The following is a 14342-nucleotide window of genomic DNA, read 5'->3' on the forward strand; positions in this document are numbered from 1 at the left end:
AAGGATACCTACCTATCAAGTTACACAAACCCTGTGAATTCCTTCTTGTAGAGAAGAGCTGTTAAATTCTTAACGTCTCACCTGTGCTTTGCATTTGGTTCTAGTTGCAGGTCTTCATGCCCCTTTTTGGATAGTTTCTCCAGGTTGCAAGGGTGGCTTTGAAAACTTGGGCTTTTGAGCACAACATTCTTAGATCAGTACTTGTCAAGCTTCCCAACATGTACAAGGATGATATGGTCTCCAGTTAAAAGGCAGACCATGGCGAGGTCTAGATGGGAACATAAACATCTAAAATTCAAACAAGCTACCTTGTGCTGCTGCTGGTCTGCTGAGCACAATTTGAAGAGCGAGGCCCTAGACTCCAAGAACACAGGGTGAGGCATGTTTCTGGCTCATCATCTGCTTCCTCACTTTTTGAATTGTATATCATCTGTGAACAGCTGCACTGGCCCCCCAACCCCACCCCACCCGCTGCCAGAGAGTCCTACCTAACCTTACTAAAGATCCAGATTTAAATGCAAAAGGCACAGCTAACTCATGCTTCAGGAATTTGTGGATGCAGACTGGGTTAAACCATTGAGTATGTGGATTTTGCTAATTGGCAAGGTCTCCCTTCATACCTGTTTACAGGGAAAATGGCATGCATATTTTATGAGAGCACATTGAATTATGTATCTGTGATTACAAAAGATTAAGAAGAAAGTCAACTCCAAAGAAATTTCTATCTGTTAGCTACCAAGAATTTAGCTGACTCATTTCTTCATTCTGTTTCTCTTTTCTCTTTTGGAAAAACTTGCCCAGCCAACCACAAAATGGCTCTGGGACACTCAGTTCTCAGCAGGACAAGGAGACGACTATTCTCTTTACAAAAATGCCCTTTCTTTCAAAGGTATTTATTTGAAATCTCTCTTTGCTATTTTTACGTAAACTCTGAAGTTATTTTCCAGCAGCATATATATACATTTTAATTAGCATTATCTCAGGAGGAAATGCTATCCTCTAATTAATGGCTCAAAGATTGTGTTAAGTATAACAATTGCCTGACCATCATAGTTTTGTGTTAACTGTGTGGTTGCCATTTGTGTTTTGTATATTCAAGTCATGTTATTATCATCTCCAGATAATCAGCATTTACTTCCGGCATTCAGACCATAAGCAAGGCAGTGCCATACTGACCAGTGATTTTTGTTTAACATGTCGCATTGCAGCATCTCAGCCCTCAGTGCAAAGAGGTCTTGCCTACTTGGTATTACTCTGTGTGATGGAGATTAAGATGATGACAGGTTACATTTCCCAATGCTTTAGGGAAATATAGCAAATTAAAGGGCAATTGTGATGTGCTCAATATATTCTACCAAACACTATACTTGCCCTGTGTTCTTATTCTTCCGATATTTTAGCTTTACATGAGAGAAATCACCTCTGGCTTATTCTTTCTTCTACATGCAGAAAGAATATTGAAGCATAAAACATCAGAAGGCAGTATCATTTACCAGTACTGTGCTGAGCCACAAAGAGGCCCAAGGCAGAAGGAAAAGTCAATAATACTGATGCTGTCTCTATTTAAAATGTTGGTACTTTATTTCTTTTTATAAGGACTTTTAGAACTAATTTTTAAAGATATCACATTAGAATATTATTTATCTTGATTACTAGTTTTTTTAACATCTCCTTAAATTTTGTGCTCAAGTTTAGTACCTTACGTTAGTCTTGGCCCTGTCATTAGAGAGAAGGTAATCTATTTGACATCTAAGAAAAGAAGACCACTGATAAAGAAAAGGCTGAGTTAATTTCACTACTGAACAAAAAGAAAAAAAAAAGTGATGCATTGGCTTTTCATGAATTGGAAATCAAAGCTAATAGAGCGTGGATGTTTAGCTGATTCTTGAAGCTGAAGAGAGCAGAGGAAATGCTCTGAGCTTCCTCAAAAGGCTCTTTTGTGTCTTAACTTAAAATCATTTCACAGAAGAGAAGTCTTTGTTGCAATTCAACTTTATTAGTTTATTTGGGGTTTCTTTGTTTCAAGAGTTCTTCTATGTAGCAATCTGCAACTTGTATCAATGTTGAGTTTTAAAGCACATGATTTAGAGGCTGCGAATCAATGGAGTTGGTTACAAGAGGTAGCTATTCTTCCCATATGCCAGGCAGTAGAATTGCTCTATGCTTACTTTACAATCAAAAACTTCATCCTAGTAGTTGTAGCCACCTCATTCACTTTCATCTTGAGATAGTCCTTGGCACAAGCTTAGTTAGGAAGCTGGCTTTGATGGAGAAAGCAAAGACTTCTGACTCACAGTTCTTGTGATGCTGGTCAAGTTAACCTTTAAGTTCACTGCGGCTGTTCTCCCTTAGGTGAAGTGGCAGAAGTAATATGTGACTGAACACATATACCTTATTGAGTTGTTTCCAGAACAATTTGCATGAATTTGCTTTGTAAATTATGCATTGCCACATTTACCATCATGGGATGAATATGAAGTCATTAAGCTGTATAGAAAAACTTTCATCCAGATTTAACAGTATGTAGTAAGTTATACTTAAGGAACATATATAGTTGCAATAAATGTATAGTAATTTTATGGATCATCTCTCACCACTTCCTTTCTCTATTTCACCAGTAGAGATACAGATAGGCCCAGTCAAGTATAGTTAATCTATACCTAATCAGTTTAGCGACTAAGTCACCTCCACCCTGCTAATCTTACATGGGTTATTGCAATGCCTCCTACCCAGTTCCCCCAGCTCCACTCTGCTCAAAACCCACCAATGATTTACCTTCTCACTCAGAATGTGAGCCACCTTTCTTACAAGGCCGTCCTGAATCTTGTCTCCCATCATTTCTCCACATTCATCTTCTATCATCTCCCTTGTGTTTCCTATACTCCTGCCACACTGGCCTCCTCGCTGTTCTTTGTCCTCCTATTTCCCTTGAGCAAATTGCTTAAGTTTTCAGTGCCTCAGTTTCCTCATCATTAAAATAGGCATAATAATAGTAAGAAGTTCAGAAGGTCATTCTTAGGGTTAAATTAGTTAAAATACTTAGAACATTGTTTATATAGTGTTTAAAATATTCTGTGTTATATTATCATAATTTTTATTACCTTCATCTGATTTTTTCAGAGTCTCTGATAATTTGACTCCTAAACTGACAATAATCTCTGAAGGGGTCATATTACCTTGTTGTTTGTCCATATGTAGCATTTTTAAGAGTCCCCACTGCAAATAAATAGAACTCAGAAACTTTGAATACGATACGGTTTCCCTGGGCCTTGCTGCTATGTCTTATATGCTCATAGTTTTTCTCCTTTCTTTTTTCTTTTGGGGAAAACTGATATTTTTTTCTATTTTCTCTTGTCTCCTTTCTCTTCATTTCAGTTTCTTGCTGTTTTACATTTTGCCTTCACATTTATAATCCAATTTCCTCCCACCTTTGGCACCATGCCTTCTACTCTCTGTCTTCAATTCTTTCCATAATTTTCCCTCCTTTGCTCTCTCACATGTGAGCAAATGCACATTTATGTCACCTCTCTGGAAATCTTGTATTTTGGTAGGAAAAGACTGGCTTTTGAGAAGTGCTAAAAATAGAGTACTTCCTTAAAGGAATGCATGATGGGGTCATATTGTAATCTGATAAGTGGAACTTGAATACTGGGTAAAGTTGTGGTCACAAGGAAAACAAAGACCCACTCCCTGGTCCAGGGTACTGGGTCAGAATAAGCCAGCAGCTATGCTGACTTGATTATGAGCTTCAAGCCACAGCTCCATCAGCCCTTATATTTTCTCAGCCTGGGAGGGAGACTGAAGTCAAGCAGGAATAAAGCCCACAGTGGTATTAAAGCACCTGAAAGTCTGGGATAGGCAGGACTGGGGAAGGTAGTGAGTGCCAGCAGGGACAAGGTGGTTAAACCCTGTGAGGTCTTTCTGGGGACAGAAGCCCCATGTTCCCCAACTACTGTTTGTAAAAATACCTCGGGCTTTTAGGCCCTTCCCAAGCTCCAAAGAGCAAATTTAATCAGAGAAGTATGAAGATATAGAAACAAAAGAAAACAATCAAGGAAGACAAAATAGTTAATAATTTAGCCACATACTAAGAAAAAAAAAGGAAAAGAAAGAAAAAAAAATCAAGGACTTAAGTTCATTCTCAACGGCTGTAGATTATATCTTGTGCCATACACTTCGGTTGGGTTACAGATTCTGAAATCCCTGCCAGGTAGAAGCTAAGTGCCTGATGACCATAAACACATAGCCCACGGGCCAGCTGGGCCCTGAGGATTGAATCTGCTCATTCTGTGACATCATCCTGATACCTCAACATCAACCAATCAGAGAATTATATGTGAACAGATAAGGCACCCTGAAAGCCACACCCCTAACCTTGCCTTTAGAAACCCTTTCTTGAAAACTTTGGGGAGATCAGGCCTTTTGAATATGAGCTGCCCATTCTCCTTTCTTGGTACTTTTCAATAAATGCTACACTTTCCTTCACCGCAACTGAGTATCCGTAGACTGGCTTTACTGTGTGTTCAGCAAGCAGGCCCGAATTTGGTTCGATGAAATGGGACTTGTGAGCCAGTATGTTCACTCATTAGTCTTTTCTTGTTTTAATAGGAAGGACAGATCTATCTTATTCAATTTATATGTAGTGAAAGAGCTTAATAATTTTAATATTCAAGTCTGCATTTGTCTTCAAACGTAAAATAAGATGGAAAATAGCCTCCTCAATGGCTTGTATCTATAAGAACCCAACTGGATTGGATCAAAATACTTTTACTAAAGCACCAGCAACAACCTGTATCAATAAAAATTTTAAGGACAGAGAAAGCAATTGAGATGAAAGAAAAGTTTGGGAATAGGTCTTAGAAATTCAAATAAACTGAGGGTGAAATTGTGATACTGAAGGAAGCCATCTTCTTCTGTTCACTGAGCCAGTTTTCAGTTTTCTGGTTCTACCAATGGTAATTTCTGACTCTAACATAGTAATTACCGCAAGAGTTGCTAAGGAATTAGATGAGATACTATAGGGAATGTCTTACTGTAATATCCAGCACATGGGTGAATGCCCTTGTTAGTTTTATATTGGTGTGTAACAAATTTCCACAAACTTAGGGGCTTAAAATCACAGACATTATCTCACAATTCTGTCAGTCATAAGTCTGGGCACTGCATGGGTAATTTCTCTGCATAGGGTCTCACAAAGCTAAAATCAAAGTGTTGTCGAATGCATTACCATCTAGAGACTTGACGAGTAAAGAATTCCTTTTCAGGAGTTCCCGTCGTGGCGCAGTGGTTAACGAATCTGACTAGGAACCATGAGGTTGCGGGTTCGGTCCCTGCCCTTGCTCAGTGGGTTAACGATCCGGCGTTGCCATGAGTGTGGTGTAGGTTGCAGACGCGGCTGGGATCCCGCGTTGCTGTGGCTCTGGCGTAGGCCGGTGGCTACAGCTCCAATTCAACCCCTAGCCTGGGAACCTCCATATGCCGTGGGAGCGGCCCAAGAAATAGCAACAACAACAACAAAAGACAAAAAAAAAAAAAAAAAAAAAAAGAATTCCTTTTCATACTTGTTCAGTTTTTTGGCAGAATTCAGATATTTGCTAGCTTCCTCTGGGAACTGCTCTCAAAACTACAAGCCACTCTCAAGGATAAGGACTGCATGATCCCTTTCACTTCCAAAGCCCCAAACACAGAATACCCTTCACATAGAATCTCTCTCATACTTTCAAGCTCTATGTCTTCAGAGAAAACTCACCTGATTAAGTCAGAACCACTAGACTGATATCAATTTTGGTTACCTCAAAGCTAACTGATCAGTAACCTAAACACCGGAATGACATCCCATCATATATACAAGTCCACCTACACACAAGGGGGAAGAGATTATATAGAAGAGGGTGCGGGAGTAGGCAGCTATCTTAGAATTTTGCCTACCGTAGTGTCCATTTAATTATTGTTATTGTTTTTTGTTGCTGAGGTACAAATTAGACTCCATAGGTGGGAACAATACTTCTAGTCAATAAGAATTTCACATTGAATGGTAAGGTGTTCCGTAGAAATAAAGTATGTGCATAGCAGAGTCTCATAGGTAAGGATGCCTTGAAAAGTTAAGGGTATTAAGACTTCTTAACTTAGAGTTCTGAGAATCGACTTAATGCTGACCCAACAACCAACCATATGTGAAATTATATTTGGCTTCAAATCCACTGTGACAGGAAAGGAGAAAACATAAAGTAGAGCACACAGCTATTATCTGGAGCATGCTGGAGGGGAGGATAAAGTGAGGTGTCAAGACTGTAAAATTAAATTTAGTTGTCAGAGGGACTGTTCAGTCTCTGCATCTGGAAATCTTCTAAATTAGGGAATATTATCCTGTAATTGGGGTGGATTGAGTAAGGTCCTACTTGGAGTCAAGTGGGAGACCAAGTGTTGTATCCATTCCATTCGTTCCAACTCTATGACTCTTCATCTAGGGGGGCAACACCCCTGTTAAATCAGTGCTCTCCCTAGGATCCATCCCAACATGGAATTGTGCCTGTGGGAAAGAATAAGGTTAAGTGAACATTTCTTGATTAAGACCAGTTAATGAAAACACAGAAAAGCTCAAGTACTACCAGTGTAGTTTTTGGCAGTAATAAGACAAAGAAGGAAGAGCTGTAATAGAAATAAGAAAAATAAGTTCTGGTGTGTACTCCTCCCCCTCCACCCTTCAAGTCCCACTTGGTGAGAAGAGGGTAGGAATTGCTCAGAACTTGGGTGTTCTGCTGTCACATGTCCTACTGAAGCTTTCCAGGAGTGTGCAGAGCTCATGCTCAGGAGATTAATGTTCCAAAGCCAAATACTTGACCAACATGAATTCTATTTGTGAAATTTATTGTTATTTTCATCATCAAACCATGAAAAATAAATTCAACAAATAGGGTTCTAATACCCCCACCCATCATGAAACATGTCTAAATTCTTAAAGTGTCCAAGAATTAGAGAGAGCTGGGAAATATATCATTATCTTAGCCTATTTACATATGTTCTTTTTCTTTTTTATATCTGGGATTTTTGACTTGAGAAAGAGAAATTGTTGTTCTAATTACTGAGAGTGTCTCTGGATAATATGGTTTTCTCAGCAGAAATCTTGAACACTTTTTAACTTGATAGAAAAGAGAAATATAGTTTCCTCTGACATGAGTTGGACAAAAACAAACAAACAAAAAACATAAACTAATGCAACGAAAGACCCCAGATAAAAGGAACAGCATTTTTTTCCCCTTTTTTCAGGTGAAGGACAAAAAAATTCTACTTTGTTCCTCATAAGAATTTTTAGCATTTAAAAAATGAATGGCAATTCTTGGATAAATATTGAGAATCATCTTGAAAGGGAACTTTTTATAGTTGTTTCATAAATAAGATGATTGCAAAAGATAAACCATTTATATACATATTTTTAATTGAGGTATAATGGATATATAATATTAGTTTTAGGAATACAACCTAATGATTCATATTTGCATATATTTCAAAATGATAACCACAATAAGTCTAGTTAACATCTGTCACCATGTATAGTTACAAAATTTTTTATCTTATGATGAATATTTTTAGGATCAACTTTCTTAGCAACTTTTGAATATGCAATATAGTGTTATTAACTATAATCACTGTGCTGTACATCATATCCCCATTATTTGTTTTATAACTAGAAGTTTGAATTTTTTACCACCTTCACCCGTTTGACTCATCTCCCAACATTTTCTGCCTCTGGCAACCATCAATCTGTTCTCTGTATAAATGAGTTGTTTTTTTGTTTATTTATATTCTACATATGTAAGATCATATGTTTTCCCTATGTTCTTGGTTTTAATGAGATACATGATTTTCTCCTACCACTAAAAATTCAAATATCTGGTCTTCCTCAAAAAACTTAAAATGGAGCCATATGATCCAGCAATCCCATTCCTAGGCATCTATCCAGAAAAAAAAAATCATAATTCAAAAAGATTCATGTATCCCAGTGTTCATTGAAGCACTATTTACAGTAGCCTAGGCACGGAAGCAACCTAAATGTCTGTTGACAGAAGAATGGACAAAGAAAATGTGGTACATATATACAATGGAATACTACTTGCTCGGCCATAAAAAAGAATGAAATCATGGCATTTGCAGCAACATGGATGGACCTAGAGATTATCATGCTAAGTGAAGTTAAATAGTGAAAGACAAATTAGCATATGATATCACTTATGAGTGGAATCTAATAAAAAGGATACAAATGAACTTATTTGAGGAACAAAGAAAATTCACAGATTTTAAAACAAATGTATGGGAGTTCCCATCGTGGCTCAGTGGTTAATGAATCCGACCAGGTACCGTAAGGTTGCGGGTTTGATCCCTGGCCTTGCTCAGTGGGTTAAGGATCCAGTGTTGCCAAATGCTATGGTGTATGTCGAAGACGTGGCTTGGATCTGGTGTTGCTGTGGCTCTGGTGTAGGCCAGCAGTTGTAGCTCCAAGTAGACCCCTAGCCTGGGAACCTCCATATGCCATGGGAGCGGCCCTAGGAAAGGCAAATAAATAAATAAATAAATAAAACAAATCTATGGTTACCAAAAGGGACAGGGAGAGAGAGGACTGAGTGTTTAGGACTGGCATAGGCATACTCTTGTTTATGGAATGACTGATCAATGGGGACCTTCTGTACAGCACAGGGAACTCCAACTAATATATATGGGGAAAGAATCTGAAAAAAAATGGATGTGTATATATATATGTATGTATATATATATATATATATGTCACTTTTTTGCACAGCAAAAATTCTCACAACATTGTAAATCAGCTATACTTCAATAAAACTTTTAAAAATGAGAAAATATATAAACAAAAAACAACTGATCTTAAAGTTCAACAAGCATTTATGACTTGGTGATTTACTCCAGGATCTAAAAGCGTATTCCATCAAATATTGTCCCTTTCTTTAACTGATTAAAGAAGTTAAAGAAAATGGAAGAGTAATGTGAACCTGATAGTAAGAATTTTGAACACTGAGAAAAAGGCTCTAGTAGATAAATAAATGATCTAACAACCAAAGGATTATGGCTATACCTCAGACTAATGATTAACTGAGTATTCTGGAAACATATTTTGTGGGACAGTGAGTTCCAAAGGAAAAATAGCTAACATTGTTAAATATCTACAGCCTGTAAAAACTCTTTTGCTTAGACTGTCTCACTTAATGGAAGGATGGTCAAGAGAAGGAATGTTAGTTGAGAGCCAATGATGTGCAGACATTGCAAGGCACTGTTCAGGTACTATCTCAGGAGCCACCAATTTCTCACAATGATCCTGTAGGTGGGGACGTTACCTCGGTTTTATAGATAACCTCCCAAAGCTTCAAAGTTTTTAACTGACTCATTGCTCTGATTACCGTTGCTGCACAAGAATTCTCCCCCACACTTAGCAGTTTAAATCAACTTTTCTCTCTCTTTCATGATTTGTTGGTCAGGAGTTTGGGAAGAGATTGGATCGGGCAATTCTCACTTGGTCTCTCAGGTAGTAGTAGCCAGATGGAAGTGGGGCTTCAGTCCTTTAAATGCTGCTCTCGGCTGAATTTCCCAAGTGGCTCACTTATATGACTGGCAAAGGCTACTGGCTGTCAGCTGGGAGCTCGGCAGGGTGGGGGTGGGGCACTGTTGACCAGACGTCCTGCATAGTCCCTCTAAGCATGGTGGTCTCAGTATAACAGGACCTCTTCCATGATGGCTGGCTTCCCCCAGAGTAAGTGCTCCACAGCAGGACCAGGTGGGAGCTACATGAACTTTTCTGTTTAGCCTCCAGAAACATTAGCATCACTTCTGCTATATTCTGTTGGTTGAATCAGTTGGAAGCCCACCAAAACTCCAGAGACGGGAACACACACCCTACTTCTTGATGAAAGAAATGTCAAAACATGTGAGGGCCATGTCTATAGATGTCCGTACGTGCTCAAAAACAACCAATAAGCGCCCGCTAGAATGTATTATTAACAACAAAACTTCTGATCGCTACCCAGGGCATATAGTGAAGGAGTTTTAAAATTTGCAAATAATAGAAAGCTAATGCTAAGAAGGGTGAGATGAAAAGAGATTATAGGTTTGTGAATCAGATCACAAGAAAAGCTGGATGAATATGGCTTTAGCCAAGAGTGGTACCCAGTACCACTGTGGGAGCTTTATCCTTAAACTGCATCTGCTTCTCTCTGCATGTTGGCTGCATGTCATGCTCCATGGACCATTATCTTCACAATACTCCTAGCACCAGCCAATGCTATCCAAAAGTAAGAGATTCCTGCTCCTCAGATCAAATTGAACATATTTTAGGGAATCATTCAGGTATCCAGTTTTTGTCACATATACACACCTGTTTAGTCTCTATGGCAGATGCTGTTTGAGTCACATGGTGGAACAATAGTTCCTAGAAGACAGGTGGATAAAATGAGAAGAAAAATAGTGAAAAAATGCTCACTGTATAGGAATCAAGAGAGTTTACAGTAATTAGTGAGCTACCAACCTCTTTTGCTGAGAACTGCTCTGGGAAAGTTCTGTAAACCTTGCCCAGAAGGGAATCAGTCTTCAGCTCTCTGTGAACTTTTGTTGTCCAGAGAATCCCTAGAAAACTGAGTGAGAGGACTTTTGATTTAGCTGGTAGAGTCATGAGCCAGAAGGAGGAGCTCCTGGACAGCCTTCATCACCTTCATTTTCATATCACTTATCAGGAATTTTCACCTGATTATCTCTTTTATCCACATATCAGCTAAGCACTATAAGGCAGGTTTTATCTTCACTTTGCAGATAAGAAACCTGAGATCCAGGGATTTTAAGTGACTTAATCCTAACTGGTAGAGCTAGAATTTAAGCTCATATTCCCCTTCCTAGTCCAGTACCCTTTCCACTTTGCCACAGATTCTCCTGATGTAAAACTTCAGGCTCCTTGATGGCATGGTAAATGGTAAAGTTTCTTCTGCTGGAAAGTCCAACCACTCACTTGCTATTTAATCTTGGGGTAGGTGCCAAGTGGAGCTGTTTAGCTTCCACCCTCTAGATTAAACCTGCCATTTTCATGGATATAATTTATAAAAGTAAATTTCTCTTGCCAAGAATATCTACAGCATCTCATTGAATACATACTAGAGTCCAGTCTTCTAAGCATGGTTTACAAAGCCCTTTATCATCTAATTGTGACCCATTAAGTTTGTTCTCTTATCCTCACCTTGCCCTCAGCAATAGGCCAATCACACAATCTAACATCTCAAGGGAAACTCAAGGCTTCCTCAATATATCCTTTCAAGGTATACAGAGCTCCACCACCCAGGAAAAAGGCTTCTTTATAAGTCAAAAATTGAAGGACTTCCAGGAAAAAACACTGGACACCATGCTCTGAGAGAGATCTTCTAGCCGGAGGAGTAAGAATTTTACTATTACCACCAAGGGCAATGCTTTCTTGACTCTTACCCTTTCACCTATTTTTTTGCTCACATTTGACTAAAGTGGTAAGACATGCCTAGGATACCTGATCTCTAGAATGGACACCTGGAGGGCATAATAGAACCAGAAAAGAAGTGAAGAAGGCATGGAGAACATATCTTAAGGCAGCTTTTTCTAGGTCTCACAAAAAATGTAAGTAAACTTGACTTTCTCCATTTCTTTGCCTTTTATTTTGTCACCAAAAGATTGGTGAGATCTAGAGGATCAAAATAAGGATATAAGTCTGAAGGAAAGAGCCAAAGTTGAGGTCATTGAGTCCCATAATAGTTATGTACTCTGCTAAAGGGTCATAAGGAGTCCCGCAGATGTTCGCAAACAGAAGAGTTCACCAGTTTGGACACCACAGAGGGCATTAAAGGCCAATACAGAACTAGTTATTTTATTTTTCAATGATCTATGCGCATAAATGTTTCTCTGAAAAATACAGAAACAGTTGGATCTTTAAAAATAGAAACTGTGGCAGAGCAAGATGCAGCAGTTTTGATTCATGGAGTGTTTATGATTCCAGACACCTAGTTCTTCAGTAGAGGTCCCAGAATATACTCTAACTCTGCTGTGTGTGTGACTCATAAAAGTTTGTTGGGCATTCGAATCAACAAATAGCAAGTAAGTAAAATGGATTAGCTTCAACTCCTCTTTGCCTGGTTCCCAAGAATACTGGGTTTGGTTAGCTGGATTCCATGGTAAGGTGAGGAACCAGGCTTGGACAGACCTCGTGAGGTATCTGTAGCACCTGAAATCAGATTGGCTCAGAGCCACTTTGTAGGTTCACAGAGCCTTGGGCAAAAATGAAACCAAGAGGTCCTCAAAACTTCCTATGCTCAAATTAAGAAACAAGCTCTCACAACACTTTATTTGCTTGTGAGAACACAATTTTTAAAATAAAAATTTAAAAATTTAAAAAGCAAACAAATAAAAAGAGAAGTTCCCATTGTGGCACAGTGGAAATGAATCCAACTAGTATCCATGAGGATGTGGGTTTGATCCCTGGCCTTGCTCAATGGGTTGGGGATCTTGCATTGCTGTGAGCTGTGGTGTATGTTGCACGTACAACTCGGATCCCGCGTTGCTCTGGCTATGGCATAGGCTGGCAGCTGTTGCTCCGATTGACCCCAAGCCTGGAAACTTCCATATGCCGCGATCGTGGCCCTAAAAAGCAAATAATAATAATAATAATATATAACTGCTTTTGCTCCCATGTGTTGTATAAAGATATAAGGTATATGTTGTTTTCCTATTGAAAGCTTTCTTAAGAATCTAACAATTGAAAAGTGATGGATGGCAAATTTGATATAAACATAATTGTCACTAAGGAGTTCTTAAACTCAGGTGATTTTATAAAAATTTTAATCCATGAATCTGTAAGAGCTTTGATTTGGTTAACATAAGCCAGACTGATCATCTGCCAAACTATGAGGTATGACGTTTTTCTTTGGTGTTCCAAATCTCCCTTTTCTGCAACCCACTTTCCTCCTTATTTCCTTCTTCTATTACTGCAGGCCTATCCTCCACTGGGAAGAAACTGTTCCAATTAAACTTATGTATGGAAATGATGATGGTGGTGGTGGTGGCAGCAGCAGTGGTAGCACCTACTATTTATTTAGAGCTTACTGTTGACATATTATTTACTCAAAGCTTATGAGCCAGATCAGGCTTTACTTGCACTATTTCATTTAATCCTATCTACCCTATGAGACCGAGATTCTACTTTTCCATTTTACAGATGATAAAATTGACACTGCCAGATGGAAATGACTTGTAAATAGTCCCACAGCAGGTGAGTGATAGAGCCGAGATTCAGCCTCCGATTTTTGTGACTCCTAAGTCCGTTTTCTTTATTATTCCAAGGAATGTAAGAATGGGCTGCTAAAACCACCTGTTACCTGTCCTTCCAATGCTGTCATTTAAAAGAGGACCAGTAGTAGAAAGTTGTGCTTAATAGAAAGTTAAGAATTAACATTGGTGTGGCTCCTAGCATGAGTAATAATATTTTCAAGTTGGTGAGAAAGGGCTTTCTCCCCAAACACAAATCACTCTGTGTAGAGAAATTTTCTATGCTTTCTGTGACTGAAATGAGGATTAGGAGACCCGAATGATAGCACCAGTTATGCTCTTGCCTGGCTCCCGACGCTGAGTGCCTCATCTGTAAGATGAAGAATGGAGACTAAGTCATCTACAGGCATTGGTCCAGCCCCAACACCCCATTTTTGAAGGTTTGATTGCCTATGGAATTAATATGGTGAACTGACTTTAGGGTAATTTGGTAATCCTAAAATCCTAGTTTCCTCTCCTTTTAGAACCCTAGTTTCTTAGGCCTTATATAAGTCTTCTCTGAGGTAAAAGGTATCCTGTAAAACACAGTGAAGGCAATTCTTCACTGACTGTCACTACAAATTATAGCCCTGAAACTTATCTCTCTCTCAACCTACTTTCCCAGGACTTGGTAGTAAAGACTTACTGCTGTCTCCAGGTCCTTTCATCTTCAAAGCTCTTACTAAAACATCTAATTAATTATCAAAGCGTCACCAAGGTAGGCACAATCCAAGCGCTCCTCTTGCATTCCTGTTATAATTCCTTGTCCATCATCTTCTTGGAGTGATGGCATCAGAGGATACCCGGGGGAACATTTAGATAAAAATCACATCTGATGCTTGAGTCTCACGAATATTCATTGTTGTAAAGCATCATCCATGGAGTGGATAATTTAGGGATGTGTTCTCAGCACAAGAACCAAGGAACGATTTCCCCCTCAATCTATAGATTGTCATCCAACCAAGTAGAACCTCAAGTAGCTGTGCAAGTACACCATGACGCCTCACCTAACTGATGTTAACTGG

The sequence above is a fragment of the Sus scrofa genome, chromosome 9 (genome assembly GCF_054392235.1).
Source record: "Sus scrofa isolate SSC_HxYL_T2T_F1_AM1 chromosome 9, Sscrofa_HxYL_maternal_Yorkshire_Landrace_v2.0, whole genome shotgun sequence".
Taxonomy (NCBI): Eukaryota; Metazoa; Chordata; class Mammalia; order Artiodactyla; family Suidae; genus Sus; species Sus scrofa.